This window comes from Micrasema longulum, unplaced genomic scaffold (genome assembly GCF_059751315.1).
Source record: "Micrasema longulum isolate JH-2025_06_02 unplaced genomic scaffold, ASM5975131v1 h1tg000056l, whole genome shotgun sequence".
NCBI lineage: Eukaryota > Metazoa > Arthropoda > Insecta > Trichoptera > Brachycentridae > Micrasema > Micrasema longulum.
The window spans coordinates 27,515-48,594 of NW_028277263.1; the positions used below are offsets into that span (position 1 = coordinate 27,515).

At 30.6% G+C, this 21,080-nt stretch overlaps 1 protein-coding gene across 1 annotated transcript in view; it reads left to right on the top strand.

The window, feature by feature from the left end:
• Mct1 (Monocarboxylate transporter 1) overlaps positions 1-21,080 on the top strand; it is a 64,255-nt gene that overhangs the window by 617 nt on the left and 42,558 nt on the right. The window lies entirely within an intron of this gene.

Here is a 21,080-nt window from a genome sequence, read left to right on the forward strand (position 1 = left end):
TTACCCTTTACATACCCTTTGACGACCTATTATTTCCCTTCGCGGTAAAAAACATTTTTGTTCTGAAGGTAATTATTTAGTACATATTTATTCATCTATGGTATAAATATTTACTTTTTGCATGTCATAAATGATATAAAATATGCAAAACAGAAACTATGGAAAAATATGGGACCTTTCGAAAAAAATGCGAAAAGATTTTTTTAATAAGAATATTACTGTTTTAAATTATCTACAAAATAAAATATATAATGTGCATCGGTTTGTATCAACATGCATGAAAAAGAAAAAAAATACTAATAGGGAAAACATGTTTTTTAAATATTATTAACGTTATTTTACCCAATAACCCGAAACATTTTATTTTTCATTTATTAAATTCTTGTAAAATTTTATTTAAAATATTATTTAATCAACAATATTTTGAGATTGTCTAAATTTTTGAAGACAAGCTCTTTAACTTCACAAACATTAACAGATGAAAGAATTGAAGGAATATAGATGTTCAAATATGGGCAGAATGGTGAATGTTACACTGTGTATAAAGTGGCCACTTAAAATAAACCTAATACTGCAATATAATTTACAAAGTACTAGCACTGAGTTTAAAGCCTTTTGTTATTGGATCCGAGATTTTATATATGTAATTGAAATTGCATCTCTAAGCGCCATGATGCTGATATAAATTAAAGTTTTATCAATTCGTAAAACCAAGAAACATAGACAGATTTTTTGGTCGACTTTCATATTTTTGGTTGGATACAAGATTTTTTATATCAAATTTGCACCTCTCAGCAAAATCATGTAAACTAGTTATAAAAAAAAAAAATTACGGCAGGTATGCAAGTTTCCTTATCAAGGTATAATTTACAAATAAGATATTTAATATTCAATAAAAAACATATTTTTTTAAGAATCTTGTGTAGTTTTTAAACAAGTAGGTAAAAAGGGGGTAATAAACATAGTTATTTATTTTATTTTTAACCCTACATAACCATTTGATTCAATGTGCTTAATTACATCAGAAACAAGCCGAAACAATTTTTTTTATGCATTAACGTTTGAAAGATTATATTATCTAATCAATCGTTACTATCTCGTTGACCTTATTTATAACATACTTAAAACATTATTCGTGATGATTTTAAAAACAAAGCAAGTAGCCAGTTATTGGCCTTCGCTATAACGCTATAAAACACATCGAGATAACCTCTAAAACTAGTTATATTACGTGTGTTGTTTATTTAATTATATATTTAAACAAAAAAAAAGAATAATAAAATAAATAAAGAATTAAAACGAAGACCTGTTGCGATAAATTCAATGAAAAATTAAAATTATCGTACAAAACCAATAGAATAAAGAATATACTTAATCTTGAAATATTATTATCCAAACATGGCTAATGGTCAATTATTTACTGTAAGTAAAGTGATATTTTTTTCGTTAGCACATTTTAATTGAGTATATATGCATTTGTCACATGTCATTGTGAAAAATCAGATTTAATAGATTATAAAAAAACAGATATTATACAAAACCTGTTCAGAAAATAAATGATCTATTTTTTTTTTTGTTGGAAAAAGTGTATTTGAAAAAAAACAGGATAATGTTAATACACGTGTTGACCATTTTTCCACATAATTGCCATCCCGTTTAATGCATGTGGCGAGCCGTGGCACAAGCTTTTTTATGCCCTCCTCGAAGACCAGCTTCTTGCCCCACTTCAGACCTCTTTCTGCACCTGCTTGTCTGTTGAAAATTTATTTCCACCCATGTGTGCGTTCAGGGAAGCCCGTCCTCACTTAGCCTTAGCCACCAAAGCGGTCATGGACTCATTTGGATGGGATGTTTAGAATCGCCCCCCTCATTCTCCTGAATTTGCGCCTTCAGATTATCACTGACTAAAACGGGATTCCCATGTCAAGGATATCTACCGCCAGGCAAAAATACTTCCTTTCAAGGTGATGCCACTGCATGACATAACCGATACTATTTTGAATATCATAATTTTTTCTGCTCACACAAATTTAAAATACACATTTGGTCATGATATTTACAACAATAATACGCCTGACTCGGGGAATCTTCATGTATCCAAGTTTCGCTCTACGAAGTTCGGCATAAAGTCTTAGGAAAATATTGGTTATTCCGAATTTAATAAAACTTGATGAGCTAAAACACGAAAAGTCGAATAGCAAATCCAAAAGTGTCAGAATGAAAAAATATACTTAAATCTTTTTGAGAGTGATAGTTATTAATGTAATTTATGTAGATGGTGTTCTGTATTTTATGTTTCTTTTATTACGTTTTCTTACTATTTCGGATGTATTAACTACGTGTGATATTACGTTTTGTCAAAAAAATGTTTTCTTTTTATGTACGGTCCCAAATATTTATTTCAATAATTTCTGGGAGTATAATATCTGCTACATGTATTATGTGATTTATAAATTATAAAATAAATGAAAAATATTTTTACCTCCCTGAAGACACAATAGGTGGAATTAAATTCTCAACCGACAAGCAAGTGCAGGTTTAAAAGTGGAGGAAGGAGCTCGCGGGAGAGTTCTTCGAAGAAGGCATAAAGCAGCTTGTGCCACGGCTCACCATACGCATTGAACGGGATACTTCGTTTTAATATAGTATAAAATAGAACTAGAATCCTGGATAAGTGCTTTTGAATCGATGACTACTATCTGGTACAAATCCTGATAAAGGAAATCGAGTTTGAAACAAGTCCTTCTCGTAATGCAGTAGTTTGTCACTAGCCTATCTTGCCTGAGGTTTGATTCATGCAAGGTACCTGAAGCGGAAGATTTATCACCTTACCTTCTATGTAACTAAAATGATCAAGATACGTTAAATTTGGAGCACCAATTCAATTCCAGTGCCCAATGCACGACTGAGTGTGGACAGAAAAATGATGATGAAAATTGAAAAAAATCTTTGTAGATTTTTTAAAGATTGCATCAAATGAACTTGATTAACGTTTTTATATCGTGTAAAAATAATATTGTTAAATGTGTAACAAGGTAATCGCATTATGTACTATATAATTAGCTTGTGTATTTCAATATAAATAAAATGCTTTTGTAAAGAATAAAATGAATACTAAGTCAATAATTTATCAATACTTATAAATTATTCATTCAACGCTTGAAATGCGATAAATAACTTCGAAGATTAATAACTATTTAATACACGTTATGCATATTTTATAAATAGTTATTTCTTGCTTGTAATTCATTTAAAAAGAGATAAAAACAGTTAGTATGTCACCACAACCTAAATCAATTGTTTTTTTTTTTTTGCGGTCAGTGTTTAATATTGTAGGTAATGTTTTAAACTAAAATTTATAATAAAACTTGAGTTTATTATTTGTTTAATTGCTTTTATATGTAAACTTATTGTATATTACAATTACTGAAATAAAAATCTCCGAACACTAATCACATATTTCTGTGGCTTCGGTCTAAAAGGGCCAATGTTGTAAATCACAACGTTACAGGAGAGTATTTTATCGCGATTTTCTGACGTTATAATGGACTGTTTGAGACGTTTGAAACTAGTATCAATAAAAAAAAAACCCATACGACATGTGAGTGTGTATATGAATTTGTTAAATATGTGTATTTTTTAATTGACGTAAACGCCCGACAAATTGATTGCATGAAATAAATGAAATCCGACATTGGCCCTTTTAGACCCAGGACACAGATTTTATAGTTACGTAAATGTAATCTACCCGGAAGAACTAAAGACTGCAAGAATAACTCCTATATTTAAAGGTGGAGATCGAACGGAACCTAGTAACTATAGACCTATAGCAAATTTAACTGTATTTAATAAAATCTTTGAAAAATGTATTCATAAACGATTAATGGGACATATTAAAAATCTTAATATAATATGCTTAAACCAACATGGTTTTCAAGAAAAAAAAGGAACTGGAACCGCTCTAGTAAATTTGATTAATTATATTCAAACAAATATGGATGCTAAAATTCCAACCACAGGAGTAATATTAAATTTTAAAAAAGCTTTTGATACGGTTCACATTGAGACCATGATAAAAAAATTAAATGATATAGGAGTAAAATCTCAAGAATACAAACTATTAAAATCATACTTAACTAATCGGAAGCAGTATACCTTTGTAAATGAAAAAAAAAGTAAAATACAAACAGTAAATTTTGGAGTCCCACAAGGATCTATTTTGGGTCCACTGTTATATATTTTATATATTAATGACTTATCACTGTATAATTTTAAAGGGAAAATTATTATGTATGCCGACGACATTGGACTTTTTTATAAAAATCAAACAGACGTATTAACAAACAATGACATAAACGAAGACCTTACTATATTGACTAAATGGACAAACACAAACTTACTTACACTTAATGAAAAAAAATGCAATATTATCCATTTTGAATCTAGAAAAAAATGTCACAAAGTAGATGCTTACATAAATAATGAACGATTAACTGAAATTGAACATGTTAAATACTTAGGACTAACAATAGACAGACAATTGACATGGACAATTCATATCAACAATTTAATTAGCAAAGTGGCAACTTTATCGAGTCTATTTTTTAAAATCAAAAACTTTGTTCCAATAAAGGAAAAAATTTTAATGTTTGAAGCATACGTTAAAACTAAAATATGTTATATGCAACTACTATGGGGAACAGGATATCAAAATGACATAAACAGACTACAAAGACAGCAAAATAAAATATTAAAGTTAGTATATGACCTTCCCTATCTAACAGCAACTAAAGAACTTTTTGAACAAACTAAACAATTAAATGTAACTGAACTCTTTGAACTAGAATCTTTAAAATTTATTCATAAATTAGCCACTGATGTAATTGTAGACGAAGAATTAAAACTTGAAAAAAATTGTAGTAAACATGAACACAATACGAGAATTTCAGAAAAATATCATATACAATCTTTTAAAACGAGAAAAGGACAATCGAGACTTATAAACCATGGACTGAAATTATACAATAAACTACCAGACAAAACTAAACAAAAGACTCAGGCAACCTTTACAGAAGATGTTAAAAATATTATTATTAACAGTAGAATTTGAATTTTTAAAAGTGAAAACCTTTTGTTAAATGTATGTAACCCGTAAGGGTTTATCAATAAAATTTAAATAAAAAAAAAAAAATAAAATAAAAAAATAAAAAAAAACATTTAAAATTTACATAAAACAGGATACACAAAAAAATATACAGAGAAAAATTATTACTTATTTATATTTTGTTGTATGTCATTATTATTTTTTTATTTACTGACCATAACTATTATAATTATAATATTACCCAATATAATTTTATTCTTACAAAAAAAAATATATATATATATTGGGTATGTAGAATATAGATACTTTATTAAAAATAACGTTTCTACCCCTCTCATAGAGAAATAATTTGTTTTTAGAGAGAGAGAGAGAGTGTAACATTAATTTGTATTATTTTAACAAGCTCCTCAAAATAAGACATACTCTAAAATAAACATCAACTTATTCTATGTGGAGTTCAAGATAGGGTGATTCTCATCATCTTTTGAAATTTAGATTAGTATAAATCATCATCATCCTCTTTTTGCACCCTGAGGTGCCAAACGGTACTGCATTTTTAAATTAAATGCCGTATAGTTCTATCAAAACACAAAAAAAATAAGGTAAGGTAATCAGCCTTACGCTTTAGGTGCCAGTCTAGAAACAATGAAATATTGCCGTTCAATAAATTTAAAAAAAATCTATATTTCACGTTCACCCCGCCAAAAAACGACCCTAGGACTTAATGAACGAAAAGCGAACGCGTCAACCACTATATAACAAGGTGGATTTATCTCCACTAGATTTCCTTAATGAAGATTTTAACCTGAGAGCAGTCATCAAGTCGAAACAGCTCGTCCGGGAATTTTGCTTTAATTTTTCACATGGAAATGTATTTTTCGTCTGCCTGGACACTGAGTAAATTATACAAAACCGTTTCATTCATTAACAATTTTAATCATTTTCATTTTCAAAATTACTTTAACCAAATAATTTATTCCTAAATTTTAATTATCCTTTCTCGTTTCAAAACAATATTTCTGCAAGAAAAAAAAAACAAATGTCGAAATTAAATGTTAAATATACATTTTTTAAGTTACCTACGAGTATATTGGTTTTAATTAAGGAATGATGACTATTGTCCATGCGATGATATTTCTTCAGAGAGTATCAAACATCTGTTTTTTCAGTGCCCATTTTTCAGTTGACAACGCCAAAATATTGAAGCAGAATTTAGGAAAGATTGAATATCCTGAACAGATATTCACATAGTCGTTTGAGTATTTATCACCGCCATTGTTCTTAGACTTTGCGACAGTGGCGATTGGACTCATAAACCCAATAAACCAAAATCAGTTATCAAACATCCCATTCCCAAGACAGAAAATAACGAATTTTCCCGAGTACCTTAGCTTTGTACATGACACGTTAATAAATACAGGGGTCCAATCATATTTTTTTTTTACAAAAACAGATCAGTCTTACGATTCAGGTGCCAGGACAACAATTGGACTGTTTTTTTTCAGTACGTTTAATATTAATAGAAATCGATTTCATGGCTGGATTTAAGGTAAAATCGAAGTCAAATATTCAGTTTAATTTTAACAAGTGCCACGGTGCAGTTGATAAAACGACCGACCTGACTGAGAAGTAGATGTCACGGATTATATTTCCAAGACAAGGTAGAAAGAAACAATAAATGAAGATTTCACTCAATGGGGAACTTTAGTCCTACGAGAAATTGGAAACAAAAAATGATTTCTTTTACGCTATAAAGTATTAAACTATATGGCAAGTTTCTAGAAAAATGTACGAATTTTTTTTTACAATATTTTAATAACCAGCGGGTTCGTGAACCTGGAACTAGTAGACATAAACAATCACATTATTTGCATAAGCGAATTATTCGATTATACACATAATCATAACCGTTAAGATACACCGATTATATATCGATAATAAGTCGTTAACAGTGATGCTCATAATGAGGAAGATTAGCCCTTCGGAAAATTGGATATAAAAGATGTTTAGCGCGGGAAAAAATAGAGCATTAAATTTCATGGCGAAATTTCTTGAAAATATATGAAAAAACAATAAAAAATATTTTAATAACGACGTCGCTAGTTTATATGAATCAACTAATGATAAAAGAGTTGAAAGAAGTTAAAAGAAGAAGAGGAAGAGAACTTTAGATAAACAAAACTTTAAAAAATCATAGCACTGATAATACGATGAATATATTTTATTTTTTTTATATTTGCAATATTTAATAGTCTTTGAAATTAAAAAAAAAAAAAAAACTACTGAACTTCTTCATTGATCTAAGTGTTGTGGTGCATATTTTACATCATCATCATTTCCTTTTCCGCACCTAGTGGTCCATGGGGCGATGCATTGGTACTCCAATAATGCAGCGTATTTCGATCATCTATTACATGAAGGTAAGGTGATCAGTTTTACGCTTTAGGTGCCAGAAATATTGTAATGAATCACTATTAACAAAAGAAACCTAACTTCCTTCTATTTCCTCTCTTTCTCACACCTGCTGACAAGCCTCTAAAATGGAGACTGAGCAGGTAACCATTTTTCAATGTTTTAAATTTAATTTCAGTCCAAATCTAGATTTTGAAGCTATCGGTTTGAATATGATAAATACGAGTATTGTATGTCCAACGAAACTTTACAAAATTTCACGAAAAAAAGTTTGAAATTAAACATATTTCCAAGGCACGTTTTAAGCGCCATTTGGTCTTAATAGCCAAATCATAAACTCGGCAAATGATGACAAATTCTCATACTCTGACGTCACCAGTCTTCGTAGCAACTCCGTAACAACGTCAATCTTATATACATCGTGGTACCTTTAGAATAACAAATATATGTACTCAAATATTGAAGATTTTTTATATTTTTTTAAACACAAAACCGGTGTAACAATCAATAATACACAATGTCAAAAAAACAAAACAACAACGCCAGATATGTTATTAATCATTAAATGTTAATATTTTTACGATATGCAGTATGAATACATAAATAAATGCAAAAAGAAGATAATAAAAAAGGAAAGAAATAAACGAAATCTTACTGTGAGCAAAACATATTAAATATGCCGGATTGAAGGTTATATCTTTATAAAAGATGACATGAAATATGTATTTAACAATGTGTTTTTACACTAAAATATTTTATGGTCCCTCCCTGGACATGAAGACTGATCATCTTACCTTCATGTAACAAAAATGATCAAGATACTCTCTGCGATTTATATACGAATCCAGTGCCCTATGCACTATTAGGTGCGGAAAGAGAGTGATGATGATGAAAGTTATAGTTTCAACCGAAAAATAACAATAAGCGTAATAACTGAGATGATGTTCTTTTTTTATAATTTTTATATAAATTTAAGCCTTTCAATACTGAATTAATTTCGGTGATTTTAAAAAATATTTTACAATTTGAATGAACACTTTATCTTAAACGAAGTGTTATTATCTAACAATATATGTTTATTAAATTAAATTGCAAGATTTTGGTTATTTGGGCTCATATATCTCTGGGGGTCAAAAGGTGCTTGCACAAAATAAATTAAAAAGCGCATCTAAATTGCAAAACAATGCGATGACTCGACTGGCCAAAAGTTGACAAGATTGAGGCGCACCTCAAAGGTAACAAAACTGTTAATAGTACATTTTTACAGTTGTGTTTCCAATATTCTCATATGGCGCAGAAACGTGGACAATTACAGACATACGCAGGAGAGAATAGATAGCATCGAGATGTAGTGTGGGCGTCAAATGTCAAAGATCCCATGGGATTTCTTCAAAACATAGTCAGACGTGACTCAGAAATTCCGGAGAAAATAATAATCACGGACAGTGTGCCAGGACGAAGAAGCAGAGACAAATCTACAATGCACTGCGATACGTGCGGCTGTAGAAAAGGGCGCAGAGTCCTGAAGGGTGGAGATGCACTGTCAATCGAATAGTTTGGGAAAGTAGCTTCATGACCCTTAGAACTGAGAAACGACAAAGAAGAACTTTAATTTAAGTGAAATATATTTAAATCTTGCCTCAAAAACCATTTAAAAGGACGAAAGGAATTCGTTTCGACGAACAAACGAGCCAGAAGCCAGGTGTCAAAAAAACGAACGTTTCTGTGTAATACCAACTACTAACAAAAGCAGAAAAAATAGAAATGTAGTTAGGGATACCAATAACAAAAAATGAAATTCGTCGTTTTTTATTTCCCGTAGGTACGACAGTAAATAAATCTTGTGTTTGAGTGAACACTCGGTCCGGTAGGGTTAAAATGTCTTAAAGTGGTCTTAAACAAAAAAGGTTTCAAGGTGACATGCAGATTTTAAGTGATAAGAAGTTTCTTTCAAAAGCAGAGTTCTGCAGAAAGGGGAAAATCTACACTGTAGCGCTGCCGTCAGAGAATTTTTAATTACCTTGACGGCACTTTTACAGAAATTCAATGTAAAAATTTATTACGATAGAAATTGAGAATATTTCCAGAAAAGTAAATTAGTAAGTCTAGGCATTTAATTGGATTGTAACCTTAAATAATACTCCTAAGGTTAAATAAGTTTTTTTTATACGTGAAAAAGATTTTTTGTAGGTACGTATTTTGGAAACGAACATGTTAGGCACAAACACAATACATGGTGGAATATTATATTTCCTTTAAGTAAAATAAAATTTAGTTTCCCCATAATTTCATTTATTGTTAACACGACCTTCCGCGTTCATATTTTGAAACTCTTACAAAATTAATCAAACGTAATTAAAATAGGTATCGAGGGTGAGTTTCGTACGTTTTGTCAAAACTGCTTACCAATTGAACGTAGTTATGCAGAAAGCAGCCAGTCCACAATTTTAAAAAATGAGATATTGATGTTATCGTGTGCAATCAGGTCAATTCTATGTTCTGCTAAAAACAGCCGGACCGCTTTCATACAAAAAACCGTAAAAATCACCGTCTGAAAATAGTGAATTTCTCAATTTGCAGAAAACACCCACAGGACTGGAAAAGTTCTTGCTTGTAATACCAAAAAACTAATGTATTCATTGTTAATCATTTGTCAAAGTCAAAAATATTCCAACTGTTGTGTAGATTTGATAATTCACTCTTCTCAAAAAGGTGCTATTATCTCAGTTTCACTTTTCTGGCTGCTTTCTGTATAACTACGTTCAATTATTGTAAGCCGCCATTATTAATTTACGATTTTTTTAAAGATACTTGGTTATTAAACAAGCAAAAAAAAAACGGTTTTCTAAATGGGGTCTAGAGTTCCAACCGTCCAAGCGCTCTGCAGCTGCAGAAAGTGTTGTAATCTGACTCCTATTTTAATAAACGTTTTAAAATAAAAAAAAATTAAAGTCTTTTCATTGTCAATTAAAAAATAATGTAAACGGGGCTAGATTTCTTAGCGTCTGTGTGCTCAGTAGCTGCCAAACTTACTGTAATCTAGCTCCCATCTGTTATTTAAATTGATCATAATGAAGACGTTCAGTGCTACGGGAAATAGGAAATAAAAATGTTTTCTTAAAAAAAATTAAAACATTAAATTGTACCGCGGAGATTTTTAAAAATGTATGAAAAATATTAATAAAAATGAAAAAAAATAAACAGTAATGGTGTCACTTGTTCTTCAAAATCAACCGATGATAGAGTGTTGTAATAAATTTGCGGTTTCCGGGAAGCCACTCCACCAATCACTAGAACTTACCGAAGAGAACTTGTGATTTTTCCATTTTGAAATTACTTAACTTTAAACAATCATAGCGCTGATAAATATTATATAGATACATACATAAATGTAATCATTATATGTATGAGTGTATGTGAGTGCTGATTCTTATTCTCAGAGGTGGGGGTCAGTGCTTTTCAAGCTCCCGACGTCACTGCGACCTGTGAATATCTATTGTGACAGATCCCTGTGAATAATAAGTACTGACAAATATATTTGATTTTTATTACTTTTTAATTTTTTTAACATATTTTTAAATTTGGATTTAAGGCCGGAGCCTTCTTAACAATCTTAACAATTTTACATCGATCGATGAGGTGGTTGATGGGTTTCCTCATTAAGGTTTTAAAAAAAAACTGATATTTTTTAAAAATCATTGTTCAATAAATCCACTTATATTCACTACACACTCTCGCATACATACAATACTCAAACACACCCATACACATATACACACACCTTAAATATATATACTCACCCTCACTAACTTGTACAATAATAAAACGGATACACTAAATTTTTAGTGACTAAAACTAGTACTTAGAGTAAATATTATTATGTTGTAATAAAAGTTATACTCATAATGTAATTGAGACACATTTAATGTAAATATATTTCCACCAACATATTGTAACCATTGTATAAATTCCATAATTTTTTTTCGTACAATTTTTTCTCTGTTTTTGATGAGTAATATTATTTATGATTATCTTATTCTGAAATTAATGTATCAAATGTTTTTGTGTACCAGATATTATGTTATTATCCTTAAATACTTACTGTAAACTAATTTTTATTATTTGTTTTAAACAATAATTTGTTAATACCATTTTTTATGCGTATAAGTATATGTATATTGATATTGTTTTTTTTTCAAATTCTTTACAAGTTATTTACAATTTGCTTTTTAATTCAATTAGTTTTCTTATATCCATATATTTTTTTCTTTTTTACTATATAAAGTTTCACTTTTTATTTTGCATGGCAGTATGCTTCTTATTGTTTCTACATGTATACGAAAAAGCGTTGTTTATTTTTAAAATTATTAATTACTATGTTTGTACTTACCTGTATATTTTTTGTAAATTCCCCTTGGGCGTATTGTAAAATTAATTAAATGAACAAATAATGTGTTTTGTTTTTACGAGAAAAATAAAATTAAAATAATACCATCGATTTTTTTTTATTTTGGCTTAGTTTAATAGTCTATAAACCAAAAAACATTATGAAAAAACAACTCAACTTCCTCAATGGAAACGCAGAACTAGAATCTATACCGTTCGTGCCCTCTGTACCAGAAAGACGTGTTGAGGTATTTATTGATCAGCACCCTTGAGGTGACTTTCACGTTAATGGCGCTAAATACTAAATTATCAAATTATCAAAGTGCATATATACGAGTACGTATACATAAAGCAGTCTGCATTCAATTATCGGTTTTCACAAATTACGTATATACGATCAGAACAGCATGCTTCTACTTTTTATTATTTGAACTCAGTGCTCTTGGCATCATAGAGTTAGAGACACGCTTTTTTTTGTAAAATGTATCTTTGTATGAATAGTGAATTTTTTTAATGCAAAAAAATCGTAAATGAGTAGAAAAAATATAAGTGAGATAATATGACAAACGAAAGAGAGTTTTAACAATATTTATAAGGGGTTTTATGTAAACAAAATAGAGGTTTTTTTAAAAGAAATTACCAGTGAAACCTCTATTTTAGAGGCTTGTCAGCAGGTAGGAAAGAAAGGATATGGAAAGAATTTTAAAATGAAATCACAACACTCAGACCAATTAAGAAAAAATATTGATAAGATTTTTTCTTGCAACTGGCGGGAATCGAACCCGCGACGCCAGTTTCACGATTGGCCGTCTAACCAACTTCTCCACGACGCCTGCCTTAAACATCTATTAAATAATAAAATTTATGTTTAATATATTTAATAAAATAATATGCCTGGTAATAGAAAAGTGCAAATTATTTTTATATGGGTTGTAGTTAGCGCAATTAGTGTTGTTTACATTTTGAAAAATACTGTGGATTGTGGCATGCACATCTAATACAGAGTATTTTGTATTCGTTTGATCTGTTATTTGAATTTAAATATTACATAATAGTGCGAGCCTTATATTTGTATCAATCTTGACTTCACCAATATGTATTTTCAGTTGCGAAACTAAAATGATTTAATTGATAATTATGTTTTACTATAAGTAATGATAATCCTTAACTAAGAACTTATACTCTGTGTAAACATTTCTGTGAAGTGAACATAACCTAGATATTCTATCAAGATAATTGAAATGAGTTTTAGTACATACCTTAGATTGGCATTTGTAATTCAATTACGTATTTCAAAGGAGAACGTAATTACGCATACATAATATCTAAAGAACGGATTTTTTTTTCAATTTATTTATATAAATCTTCATGTACAAAGAAAAAATACTGAGGTAGAATTATTGTTAAAAGCAATACGTCGGTCGGCGAGCATTAGCACCAATCTTCTAAATCATTTTTTTCCAGGAGACAGTAAAAACTGTTTTTAAAATCCAATCCAACACATTGTTTATTCCGATCCGTAGAATTGTTTTTCTTCAGAAAGGTTGCCTACTTTTGGACCCACGCGTATCGTATGATTTGTGCACATCCAATAACAGTGAATGCGGGCAACAAAATAAACGGAGCACTAAGCACAGTAATTTCTAATAAAAATATGTCAATCGAAGCTAAACTGGCAGTGCACAACGGAGTTTTAGTCCCAACACTTATGTATGGAAGTGAAACATGGAACTGGCAGAGGAAGGATGAAAGCCGAGTGAACGCGGTTGAAATACGATCTCTTAGACGAATGTGTGGGAAATCAATGTATGACAGGGTTACGAATGATGAAATCAGGCGAGAGTGTAAATGGTGTAGTGGTCAAGACGCTTGACTCACGCACGGAAGGTTCCGGGTTCGATTCCCGGTGAGAACACAAAAATTAAAAATGTGATTTTTCTCAAGCCTGGGTGCTCTGTGATGTAATTCATCACTGTAATTAGGCCTCCTGGCCTGTTGTGGTGCAAAAAAAAAAAAAAAAAATGTAAAATGTAAAAAAAAAAAATCTGAGACAAGTATAATTGATAAGATTAAGAAACGGTCTCTGAAATGGTTTGGTCACGTAGAACGAATGGACGACGAGAGAATGGTAAAACAAGTATATATGGCAAAAATGAACGGCAACGTTAGACGAGGACGACCAAGGAAGACGTGGCATGATCAGATAAACCAAAATCTTAAGTCTGGTCATGTCAAAAGCAGACAGAACCGAAGGGCATGTATGACAAGATGTATGAATGTGGAAGAGGCTAGGATTGTATGCCAGGATAGACGTGTGTGGCGGTCCATTCTCTCTGCCTACCCCTACGGGGAAATGGCGTGATGGTAGTAGTAGTAGTAGTAGTAGCAATAACAGTTATAAATCCCTCAATATGAAAGTATTATTTTGCCAAAATTGTAGGATGACGGTTATGCACACCAGCCGACGAATATTTTCCAGCTAACCAAAAAACAGACAAAATAATAGCAGGTCAAAAATTTGCACTAAAAAGTACATCAAAAACAAAGCAAACAAACAAACCATCACCCCGTTTTTCCGTAAGAGTAGGCAGACCACAGAAAGCCACATCACTCTATCTTTGCATACAGATCTCGTTTCGTCTACATGCGTAGATCTTCTCATGCACGCGCGCCGATTATTCCGACTTATGACATGTACATCTTCAAGAATTTGTTGAATTTGGTCATGCCATGTCTTTCTCGGTCTTCCTCTATTTCTGCATCCATCAACATTCACATTGTAAATATTCTTAGCCGTTCTTTCGCTGTCCATTCGCTCTACATGTCCAAACCAGCGCAGAACTCCTCTCTTGATTTTGTCGATAATGCTTATCTCAGCCTTACATAGTGTACGGATCTCTACATTAGTGCATCTATCGTACATAGCTTTACCACACATTCGTCTGAGAGATCGCATTTCTACAGCATTCAGCCTACTTTCATCCCTGTTTTTTCAAGTCCATACTTTGCTCCCAAACATCAGGGTCGGGAGCAGGACTCCATTGTGAACTGCTAATTTTGCCTTTTGCAACAAACATTTATTTGCCAAGGTTGATTTGTTCATATTTTAACTGAGACGGAGAAATCGATTCTAAAATTTATATTTTTGTATTAACCTATTTGTAAATGGCTCCATCAATTTTCGTTTGAAAAGCAAAAAAGTATACATGTGTTGCATTTTTCTCGGATCAATGAGTGATCTACAAATTGTTGACACTTACCTTTAATTTTTATAACAAATCATAATGAATTTTCACCTAGAATTTCACAAACAAACTTGAATGTTTAAAAACACTTTTAGAGTAACGCTCACGATTTTGCATTTATTTCAACTACTAAGAACCCATTTATTTTAGAATTCAATCTTTTAAAACCAGTTATTTTAACACGCAATATTTTGAATGTGTTCAAACTATTTATGTAAAGAATTTCTTTATCTTCGTTAAGCTTCGTCTACGATTATACGTAATACGACTACGTAATATTCAGAGTTAAGCACTTTCCTCGAGTAAAGGATATTATAATCCCCTCTGTCGTATGTGCCTTGTGCTCTGTGTAGGCAGTACAATAAGTTTCACAAGCGAAATGCGAAGATATTGATATTTCTGGTAATTTACTCAGAGAATTCTATTAGAGTGCATAGGTCTACTTTTATAATTTATTACTCTTCCCAACGCTTTTTTTGCTTTTTAAAATTAACGTTCTTAAAATTTTTCTATTCTTACAACTTCCGGTTTCTCTTTTCATTTTTATTATATTTGAACTAATTTCTTTAGCTCTACAAATTTATTCTTATTTTTATTAAATTATTAGCATTGCAATGGTATGCTGTGAACAATTTTATTATAAAGGGGGGTGGGTCAAGCAACGTTATATGTCTTGTGTACACTAGTGAAATTCAAGAAAAAGTTCTAATTTTAAAAAAATATAAATTTTATTATATTAAAATTAATTAATTATTTTATTATATTATTGAGACTAAGCCAATTTTATTTTTTATTTTTATGTATAGTATTATCAGCGCTATGATTTTATTTTTTTTAAGTTTTGTATTTCTGAAATTACTCCGCGTGCGACGTCTCAAGTTCTCTTCCGCTTCTTCTCGGTCAGTTCTGCCGATTGGTCCGCGAACGGTAAGTAAACCAGAAATCTTTCACAACTCTCTTATCATTGGTTGATTCATATAAACTAGTGACGTCGTTCAAAAGAGGTTCGCGTTTATTAAAAATAATTTTTTGAAATACTTTGCAGAGTAATTTAATGGTCTAATTTTTACCGCGCGTAAGAAAACATTTTTTGTATCCAATTTCCCGTAGGGCTGAAGTTTCTCACTGTGGAAACTTTGGTTTTAACTGTGATTTAATTGTAATAATACTCTAAAATGTCTGTTCTGGTATGGTTAATCCACACATTTGCGTTTCTTAATTATTTAATGCCATATTTGCATACTTATAGTTATATATAACATATTTTAAATATATAACATATTTATTTATTTAAAGCAGAATGAATCAGTAACACAAATATGTTGCCAGAATGACTTGTTAAATATTTTTGGTACAATTTTTGAAATTCGGCAAAACTGTTAGTAACATTCTGACGGGTATATCTTAGATTTAATTACTGCTTCGATTTTTCGAGGTATTGTGCCTTTCAAATGCCGGAGATCTTTGGGTATGAAAACCCTGAACCACGAGTGGATAATTGCCTAGATTTACTCCGTTTTTATTGCTTGGTTTCCGACGCGACACCAGTACTTTTAATTTCAACTACAAATTTTCAATAGGATTGTGGTCAGGACTATTGCCAGGCCATGGCAGGATAATTATATGACGGTTACTGAACCACCTATGGTTGCTTCGTGCGGTGTGACATGGCGTACCATCCTGCTGAAAGATGCACTGCTTAGAACCCCCTTCGAACAAATCACCGATAGTAGGCAGCAGTTTTGACTTTTTGAATTTATATATTTTTTGGCATTGCCTCAATGAGTGTCAGACATCCAACACCATGCCTTGCCATGCTGGCCAACACCATAATACTCACGGGGCGTTTTATGATGGCCGTGGTCGGCGTGGTGAACTCAGGCAACAAATCTTCGCCCGGTCGATGACGAACAAAACTGAAGGCATTACTATCGAAGATGCAGATTTTAGTTTTGTCATTGAAAATTTTCAAATCATCAAAACTTTACTAAGCTGTGTTGATAATCTAATTACCCAATTACCTACTGTCAACACAAGAGTTAAATGCAGAGCTAAGGAATGCGATAGTGCTGTGTACCAATTTAGAAATATTGATATCGATAATGAGTATGTCGATTAATTTCAACGTTGTTTTAAATTTTACAATTTATATCTTGGTTTACATAATGAACATGCAAAGTGATAATTATGGCACATTTTTTTATTAATTATTTCAAATATAAAAATCAAACTTGCGCGCGGCGCGGCGGGGGGAGATGCTCTTGCTCCTCACCTCAGTCCCCGATTGCATTCAACTCGCGCGCTATCTGTACACATCCACAACTAGCAAATGTGTGTGTATTTGCACAGTTCAATATGTATTTATTACGCAATGTTTATCATACGTTATCATTATTGTGATTTGATTAAAAAATAAGATCAGTAGGTTCTGTAATTAACCTATTTGCAAAATACATTTTTGATGTTTCTATTAAAAAAAACATCATAATAATCATACCTTATCACGCGCAAAATGCAGTGTATCTCGATCATAATATTATCGAGATACACTACATACATATTAAGTTATATGAAGGTCAGTCTTATGCTTCAGATGCCAGTCCAGGGACAGTGAAAGCACTCTTCGCATATCCGAAAACCGTTTTAAAAACTGAGTCTTCCTAACGGTTACGCTCCGCTCCTACTTTCAAAACTTTTGTTGTCAAAAATGTAGTTTTTAAAAATAATTGTAATTTTATAAACCACAATTTCAATGAAATTTAACTCAACTGCTTTCTTTCACTTGCATAATCCAGTTACAGTATTCTTTAATTAAATTGTTTTCTTATCGCCAATTTATTTTTTTTAGCAAAAATAATTTTTAGTTTTTCAATAAAATATTATGTTCACAATATAAAACACAATCAAATTTGTACCGTAAAATAATATTTACTCTACTTGTTTTAGGATAAGATTAACCAATATCTTCAGGATTATTATTTCAATAATGTACACAGGATCTTTTAAAATGAATGTATGCCCAATATTTTTATGGTTTTAAAAACCATTGACATTCTGTAGTTTATTTATTTTTTAATTTTTTTTATTTATTAAGAAGAAACAACAGTTTTTATATAGGAATAGAAAATATAAACAAAATAGTACATACATCCAGTTAAAGTTTTTCACAAATATAATGAGAGAACATGTTACACAGTAAAGTGAAAAATAATATATTATATAAGACATAAGAAAAAAAGGGAGGAGAGGGATTTTCATAATAAAGTTGACCAATTCAAAATGTTGATATTATAATAAAATAAACATAATAAAAGGAAAATAATCTTTTTACATACTGACAAATGTTTTATTTTACAGTGTTTCAAAAAATGTTTTTTTAAAGTCACAAAATTTTGTATTAAAAATATCTAAATGAGGACAAAGTGAATTAAATTTGAAGCAGTTACGATAAATAAACGATTATGATTTGATCATGTTGTCCTCAACTCAAATACTATGCAAAAAAGGCAATTGCACGTCTTGCTGATTATGCTTAGCTAAAATCGACCAAAATTCAGGTCTCGCTTTCCTGTTTTTTTTATCCCAAAACTAAGAAAGTAATCTCAAATAAAATCGAAAGAAATCAGAAAGAAGTATTCTGTATCGGCAAGTTTTGTTTGTTATTTTAATAGTTATTATATTTGTATACCTACTATACATACGACTGAAGATGGCAGATAAAACTAGGTGCCGTTAAGGGTTTTTAAATGGTCCTACCTCATATTAAAGACAATTTATCGATTAAAAAAAAATGAATGATAAAGACACGCCGACGGTAAAAATCTACTATAGTGTTTAAAAAATCATTGCGCTAGTGCCATAAACCTGGGAGAAAATACGGGAGTATGTTTTTATGAAGAAAAGACAGACCGCGTATCCTCTTAATACACCTTGTCTCTGGAAACGTCGTATACTAAAAGTTAACATATTACAACAGAGATGAAGAACATTTAAGAGAAGGTAATATTAAAGTCCAGGCATCTACAGGGCTTATGACCTGCCAATGGCTGGTTTAAGTGGCCACTTTACACACTGTGTAACATTCACCGTTCTGCCTATATTTGAACATCTATATTCCTTAAATTCTTTCATCTGTTGATGTTTGTGAAGTTAAAGAGCTGAAACCTTTTTTTATGCGGGTGAGATTCATTTAATTGAATTATTTCACCTACATACTAGGCAACGCCTGAAAATATTATTTTTTCAATTTCTATACTTCTTCATGGACCAGGTAATTTATCAACAATATTTTGAGTTTGTCCAAATTTTTGTACAAACTCAAAATATTGTATACTAAATGTGTAAGATCTTAATACTGCAATCTGCAATCATCTAGTTTAAAGTGCTATCGCGATGCGTACATTGTTTTTATAAGAATAACAAAATTAATAATTATTGAAAATTGAAATAGCTCGTAACGGTCCAAATGTCAAAGTTTGTGTACGTAATAGAACTCATAGATATTATGTTATATTTTTGACAAAATATAACAACAGTATTTGCAAAGTTGATGAATGAAGTTTCTAGCACAATATATGATAGCGTTATCAAGTTAATTTAATACGTATGTTAGAATCTACACACTTTATACATAATATATGGACGTATATTAAAATATATTATCTCATAGCAAACATGCGACCCACACTATTTATTCACAATCAAACAAAGATACATGATACATCTGTTGGCGAAAGTAACTCGCTCGTGACCGATGAGTGTCAACAGACATAATATATAATATAATATTATACATTTTATATGAGAGTGAATGTATAATATAGTATCGGATAATATAATTTTATCAAATAATACAAGATAGCATAGTAAAAATTAATTTATTTTCATTTATTTATTTAATCCAATATAAAATACAAATACATAGTTTACAAAAATGTTTTTACAATAGGTAGGTACATTCAATATGTATATTTATTTTTTATGGATATAGCCACTCCACTGGCCCACAGGCACGTTCCGGAGTGTCAGTGTATTATTTATTTTTACATAATTTCACATCAATTTTGTAAAAATTCAAAAGAAATATAAAAAAATAAAAAATTAAAACATACCTACACCAATAAAACGAAAAAGGATTTTCAAGAAACTAAAATTATATTCTTATTTATGAAACATATTCTTCAGCTTCCTGTCTAGTCTTTTTAGCAATCCATTTATGTACTCTAGCTTTGAAAATATTGTTTTTCATTTTGTTCGCCTATATGTACTTGCTTAAAAAGTAGTATAGCTTAGGGGCCAGAAAAGTATAATTTATTTATTTATTTATTTATTTCATTTTATTTGGGATTTTTACAGCTATTACATAAACAAAATAATTAGAAAAATCTTAAAAATACTAAAGCCAATTAAAAAAATCCACTGTAAATATAATGACACATAATATATAAGAAAAGAAGTTTAGTAATTGTATTTGTGTGACGTTTGTATTCATGTGTATGTGAATGTGTGTATGCGTGAATGAATGAGGGAGAGGATACATGTGCGTGTGGGAATGAAAGAGGGAGAGGGTGCGTTTGTATGGGTGCGTAAGTATGAAAATAATATATTTGCTTAAAACTTGTAAATTGTATTAAAAATGGTACAATAAAGAGCTTAGTAAAAAGTTAGAAACCTTTTTGTTAAAATTCAAATGACGAAATGATATAAATTGTTTTTTTTTATTTTTTTTAAGTATGTTAAATTTCAAAACCGTATTCTGAAGAAAAAAAAAGCATTTTATTTTTTAAATTTAACTGATACACATCGAATGAATAATGTGGGACGAGTCCTATACAATACAGTAGGTAATCACAAAATGCAGTAAATACGAAATAATGACAACAATAAAATAAGGATTGACAATACGCGAACGTTGATTCAAAACGAACACACAA